The sequence below is a fragment of the Pinus tabuliformis genome, chromosome J (assembly GCF_031772625.1).
Source record: "Pinus tabuliformis cultivar Carrire ecotype Pingquan chromosome J, CPIR1, whole genome shotgun sequence".
NCBI lineage: Eukaryota > Viridiplantae > Streptophyta > Pinopsida > Pinales > Pinaceae > Pinus > Pinus tabuliformis.
Genome location: NC_142295.1, coordinates 10,941,127 through 10,948,371, shown reverse-complemented (window position 1 = coordinate 10,948,371; position 7,245 = coordinate 10,941,127). Strand labels below are relative to the sequence as shown.

The window sequence follows — 7,245 nt, the reverse complement described above, 5'->3', positions numbered from 1 at the left end:
TTCACTTTTCAGCTGATAAGAAAATACAAGCATGCACACATACATGAACACTGATATTTTTGGTCAATCTCTGACCCTGGACAAACCCACAAGGGGAAAACCAGTTTGAAGGAGATTTTATTTTTCTTTTTCTCAGAGATTTTTAAAGCATAAATTATGAGCTCAGATGTACTTATCTCCCTGCTGCTGTCTAGGAGTTTGTGCCAAAGTCTGAACCACTGCACTTGAAAACTGAGCGACTGTCCAGCAATTTTGCTCCTAGAAACTCATGCAACAGGCTGACCAAAACACGTGCCACCGACAGCTCTGCTTTGCCTCGAAAATGGTGACTCGGCACAGACATTCAGACCCCAAAAATTGTGCCTCTGATCAGCAATAGACACCCTCAATTTTTGGGCCACCTGTCAAGTCAAGGAACCCTGAAATTTACGCCGCCAGAGGAAGAATCTCTCTCCAAATTTCACACTGACAGACCCTGCAATATCTTTATTTTTCGGGCCTATCAGACCTCTGAAAAAGTGCTGAAGCTGCTTCAAACTAAGTGCTGGAACCTATGCTTTTTCCTTGGAGTGCATGCTGCTATCTCAGCCTGGAAATGTGTGCCGGACTCCTAGGAATTCGAGCCTCTGTTCCTACCTTCATACTCGGCCTGTTATGGTCTCTCCTTGCTTTAGATTTCTCTCCTTAAGCAACAATGGTGGCTATCTCAGCTCCTTATCTCTTCTCCTCCTCTCTTCACTTCTCCAACAAATGCACATGAAGAATGAGAGCTGTCCTTTGCCTTTTTCCCTTTTTAGGTTCATTATGTTGAGAGAATCTGAGAATCCTATCCCTAAGATCAAGGGCTGAGATTAGATCTCAGCTCTGCTTGATCAAGGGTGGAGATCTAATCTCCCATTAACCCCCTTTTATGTCTCCCCCCTCATTAATGAGCTTCCTAGTAACTTTAATAATATAAAGTACATAGTACTTTTGTACTTCATTATGTGACTTTAATAACTCATAAATTCACTTACTAAAAACTAAAAAGGTGTTCTCATGTGTTTTCCTAGGCCAAAGGCAAAGAGGCTAAAGCACTAGGAAACACTTCCTTGGTACATTTCTTCTCAACACTTAACTGTTGTCCAGTGACTGCCGCCCAACAACTCTGCATACCAGCCACCTTGAACAAGTTAGTGCACATGTCGCCTGTTTTACTCCATAGGCATGCATATATCTTGTTATTCGACCTCAATTCTATTTCTCTGTGCATTAATACTTTACTGAACTCAGAGATGAACACCACTAATGCATCCACAATCATTTACACATGCCATTACATTTCGGGTAGCCTGCAATAAATGTTGAATTTATTAACCAATCAAGTTTTAAAAATTTAAGTTTTTAACTACATTATATATATATATAATGTTAAACCTTAGATAAAGTCGAAGATAAACTGACCCCAGTCAAAGTGCAGACCATTGCTATAGTCCTGCTTTAGCAGGGTCTAATAAGTGGTGAGAGCCACATGTACAATAAAAAAAAAAAAAAATCCCTCAAAATTGAGAAAAAGAACACCATGCTTTGAATAAAATATTTGATCCCTTTGAAGAGGTCCCACTCAATGAAACCGCTGGTTGAACAATGATTTAAAATTTGTGACTAGGCAGATGTAGCTCTTCCATTCGAATGTTGAAATGGTGCTAACCTACTTTGGTATTTAGGGCCTCAAAGGAACACCTGCAGCAGCTACGTGCATCATCAACACTGTGCCTATCTCCTCCAGCTACCACCCTTAGAACCGCTGCTGCTGTTTCCACTTGACTTAATTTGTGTGATTCAAACTCTTTTATTTTTTTATGTATCTGCATAATTATCCCCTAACCTTCGAGCCCATGCACAGCCTTGGGACTCAGAGCTCCGTTCTTCTTTATGTCTAAGATGGATTCTGGGGCTCACAAGAGGGGAACTCTGATTTCCAGATCAAAAGTCAAAACTTCTATGGGCTCAGCAGTGCTAGGAACACATGGAATGGCTCTTATTTATGAACTGGGTGGGTATGCAGTTCAACTGATTGTTGTGCTTCTGATGGTAGTCTTTGCATCTGCCCGTGGTGATGATATTGGGTTGAAATTTGAATCTGACCACAGGTACCCTATGAAAAAAATATTCCACGAGATGCTTCCACCAGGACTCTGCAAAGAAACCATACATCATCATGGGCCATCCAAATAAGCTTGTACAAGCCATTACAGTCAGATTATTCACACATTTCTTCACTATTTGCAGCACCTCTGCCTTTACAAGTACAGGCTTGCAGCTTTGAAGTGCTTGGATGCGATCTTTCTAGCTCTGAAGGACAACTTTATGAAGGAAATCTTGAGCCCTTTTCCCATATTCATCTGTCATTTCAAGATAGTCTGCTGCACAGTGCACAATCTTAATGTTTGAAACTGTAAGCTCCACCCTTACCCCATAGCAAAATCTTGTTGCAAATTCAAATGCATCAGAGCCCATAGAAATATCTGGTAGTTTGACACAACTGACATGCTTTCCATCACCTTCACAGTCCTCCAAAAGCTTTGCTATCTTCCCACACTCTGACAACAATGGAAACTTGTGAAGGTGGAAAGACTTCTCCTCTACTTCAATAATAATATCACTGGGAAGCCCTGGGCTGCATAGACTCCTTTAATCATGTACCCAAAATGCTCTGAACTTGCTACCAAAGAGGTACACTGGCCAAATCAGATTTGTGAACAGAACTGTAGCACATATAGAGACTGATTGAATGGATTACTTTGTTCTTTACCTGTAGATGGCTGAGTATTTTCTGATTTGTTGTGTTTTCAAAGAAAAATATTTCTGAACATGAAACTGAACTGATCATATTCAGCTCTATTAAGTGTTGTTTCTTTTACTGTGGGTAACCCCTGTAGGAAAAAGGGGTAACTGGGTCTATGCACTCTCAAAAAGATATTTTGTATATGATTTTTGTGCAGTTTGTGGATCTCAGTTTGGCTCTGAGACAATCTTCATTCCCATGGATAGGCTCATATACTCTCGCTTGTCCTCTAGATCTTGGAACAAACTTCTTGTTCCGATTCTTTAATGTTCTGCTTATCCATTAATTTCTCATGCTTCTGACTCCAAATACTAATTCACCCCCAACTTGCAACCTCTACCTCAATCGGCCTCTTTCCCTTTGGAAGGCCAAAATATTATCTCCAAGAGTAAATAGTCAACATCTCTGTCTCTTTATTTTCTCCCTCAATCGGCCTCTTTCCCTTTGGAAGGCCAAAAGATTATCCCCAAGAGTAAATAGTCAACATCTCTGCCTCTTCTATCTTCCTTGCAGATGCCCTGAATTTTGCAAGCAAAATCCTACAATGTAACCCTCCCTTGCAATGAATTTTAGGTGGGATGTTTCTTTTGCCAACATGGATGTCATGTGTCATTTTCTAATTTGTGGGACTGTATGTGTGTTGCACTTGCCATCTTGCATGGCCACATTGTCTACTAGGTAAACCTTGACCTTGTTTGTCTTGGGGTTCTTTCCTCTACGCGAAGGCAAAGGCTTCTTGAATATGGAGGTTGGGGAAGTGTCTTGTGTTGAAAAATGTGTAACTAGGTTCGGTATTCATAAATATGAAATGTACTTTTGATTCTTGTATATGAAAGAAAAATTATGGAGCATGGGTTTAATGCTCAAGGTCTTTTATTTTAGAGTTCAAGCATTGATTGAGTGCTTCTAGGATTTTTCCTAGGTCAAGAAGTCAAAAGAGTCATTGTTATAAGTTGAAGACCCCATCGGGCACATTGTAACTTGTAAAGAAAATTATTTTTGTCTTTAAAGTGTCAAAATACCCTTCAAGACCAAGTCAGCCTGGCAGCTGGGAAGTCGACCTATTTTGAGGAGCCACGTCCACCTTTAGAAGCCTATAAATGAGGGAAGTCGACCTCCTTGAAAAACATTGATTCAATCACTCATACAAGTGAAGAAGAAGAGAAAGAAGGTAGTGAAGAAGGAAGAGGACGAAGAAGACTTGTTTTTGGGCTATTTGTCTCTCACATGTGTGAAGGAAGGCTAGGGTTTCTGCTGTTGGACTAGGGTTTTTCTTCTGCAGGTTTGATGTTGAAGAAATAAGAGAAAGGAGGTTAGCGAAGATCCATTAGGTCATCCTCAAGCACTTTGAAGAAGGAAAAATCCAAGCGAAGGTGTGAAGAAGCCTTGGGAGGCCAAAATAATCTCACACGTGTGGCAACAACTGTTGCTGGGAGGGCCGAAAATTTCGGACCTGCAGTAGATGCCGAAATTATGAAACTGGAGGTCGAAGTTGTGCTACTGGAAGAGATTTGACTGGATTTGACTTGGACAGAGGAAGCACATTATCCAAAAGGGTTGGACTTGGTCTTGGAGGGTATTGGTCTTGTTTGGAGGTCTTGGAATTTGTCAATTGAAGGATCTATAAGAAGAGGAGATTTGTGGGTTTTCCACTCAAGTGGAGAGGTTTTGGCCCTAGCTTGCAACCTATATTCTGTGTTCTTGTGTACTATTGTTCTTCTTGTTTTGGTCGCTGTTTGATGATACACAAACATAATAATACATGAAGAAGCTAATAAGTAAGAAAAAGTAAAAAGACATCACAAGCAGTTATCAAGAAAAGAGAAATCATCCTATCTATTGCCCTATAGATTTCTCAACAACTTGCTCTGCATGCACTTGCCTTAGGCTTTGCAGAGTGTGGAGCACAGTGGTAAGTTCCATTCCTATGTATGGTCCAAAGTTCCACATTTGGGGCCGCACCAAAAACATTGTATGCACAACCTCTGCATTGATTGCATCACCTTTGTGGAAAAAGTCCCAATAAAACTGCGATAACTTTGGGAACTCGTGATTTTTTTCAGCTCGTCGATGTTATCAACCGAGTTTTTCATGATTTAAAAAAAATGAAAAACTCGGGATTTAATCGTAAAACTGAAGATAAAATCAGGAGTCGATCCAAAAAACTTGTGAGTGAGGTGCTAAACCACGTATAAGTTAGGAAAAGGCCAAATTTTCCACTCATTTTGCACTCTAACCTTTACGATTCGTCCTTGTGGAGAGAGGAGGTGTTTGTCACTGCCTAAGAGGAGGAGATTTACCAGTTTTGTGAGGTGGATCTGGAGGCACTGGAGCCGGAGGAGGTAGCAGATGCAGGAGAGGGAGAGGTAGAAGAGCAGGAGGAGGAGGTGACACCATCTAGGATGGGTAGCAGTAGAGGACAAAAGCGACCTCTTATTTTTGCTTCTAGAGGATGACATAGTCCATTTGTAGCCCCAGGGGTAGGGCCTTCTTCCTTTAGAGGAAAATACAAAGCCATTCCTTATTCTCATTAAAGGGGCAGAGGAACTCAGTGACTGATTAGTTTATGACATGTAAATGAATCATGATATACATTTATTATATTTTTTGTTGATATTTTGACTCTTGAAACTGAGTCAGGACTCAGGATTTAGGACATGATTCATTATTGATATGTGATGTAGCACTAGACTTCGTATACATCTTATATATTAGTTTTATTTTCATATTTATGTGGCAATGCATTTCTCTAATGTTGTGGATACTTTAGATGCTAAATTTAAAAAAAATGAATATATTTGTACTTATAAAATTTTGCTGAGTTTTTGCCAATTTTTTCAAAAACCTCTAGACTTTAACAACTTTTTCAATTTTCGAACCCTTGCCGATTTATTCCCAAGGTCGAATTTTTCCACTTTGATCACTATGCATTGATAGTATTCCTCCTTTCTTCTTCTTTGATGGTGCTCAACTCCTTCCTTAGCTCGACATTGCTTTAGTCACTTTCTTTTTATGCAGAGTGTAAAGATAACATTTCTACTCCGTGCTTGTCCATCTCTCTACATGCTCAAGACACTGCCTTTTGGAGGATTTGAACTAAAACTTTTGCCAAGGAACGGAAAAAGGCTTCCGCAAAACTTATAAAAAAGGCTTAACATGGTTGTGGGCATTAAATTTGCAAATCGGGCACCAAACCCAAAATATAGAAGCCACTAAAAACAAACCATTTCTTTGTTAATGATCCATTTTAGATCAATTTGATATACTATTATATTCTAGATTAAATTGAACCTCTTGTTATATTGGTCCATCTAAAAGGCATTAGTCCTTTTGATTGCACATTCTTCTTTCTTTTAGATTGCTTCTTTGACAATCATGAGTTAACGAGAAAGTCTTAATATTAAAATGATGTAATCATGAGGTAATTAAAAATTAGGAGATTAGGTATTTGAGAGTTACATAACTATTCCCCTTCTTTCCTACTATGTAAAGAGACATTGCATCACTCAATTAATGATTCAACCCATTCTTCCTTATTGTTATGTGTAATCCTGTCCATGTTTCTGTCTATAACTCTCTATAACTCACATGACTCACACTTATCCTGGATGTAGCCAATGTTGCACGAACAATGTTGCACGAAGCGGGAGCGCGAAGCGGAAGCGCAAAGCGCGGAAGCGTCATTTTCCAAAAATCTAGGAAGCGAAGCGTCCGCGGAAGCGTCTGCTATATATATATATATTTTTATATTTTTTTGCATTTATACTCAAAACAAACATCCCAAATACCAAATTAATTGTAGAAGACATGAAAACATGCATATTTTTGCATAAATCAAGATAGATATGGCATCCATGATTCCATTGTAGTTACTAGTATGTACAACAATCATCTATATTCTAGCTATTACAAACATACATCAAATTTTTAAGCATATTATAAAACATAAAACATTTAAGCATATTATAAAACATAAAACATAGAGCATATTATGATTTATCTAGCAAGTGAGCAACTGTCAACATTTGTCATGTCCAAAATTCAAATATTAATGTTTACAAAATATGTCACTTGGTCACCGCCAAGCCAAAAAGGTTCAAAATTCAAATTCACAAGTCTACAAGTCTAATGAGTAATCTATGACAAAAAGAAGTAGATTGTGAATATATCTACTAATCTCTCCTCCTTCCACCACGAATAGAACGTGATGGCGGGCCTCCACGTGGTGGCAATGAAGAAGATGGTCCCTGTGTAAGTCGTGGCACTGGAACTGATGAAGAAGAACCCCCTGCCGTTGGTGTTGAACCATGGAACCTAGAAACCAAGGGACCAGATGGGGGTGGGGGTGGTGGCATATCAACACCCGTGTCATCATCCTAGAATCGCTCAAAAAATTCATGCAAAAAAAAAAACACTAG

At 39.2% G+C, this 7,245-nt stretch overlaps 1 protein-coding gene across 3 annotated transcripts in view; it reads left to right on the top strand.

Moving 5' to 3' along the window:
- Positions 1 to 7,245, top strand: part of LOC149225175 (phosphoglucosamine mutase family protein) — a 248,949-nt gene that overhangs the window by 97,954 nt on the left and 143,750 nt on the right. The window lies entirely within an intron of this gene.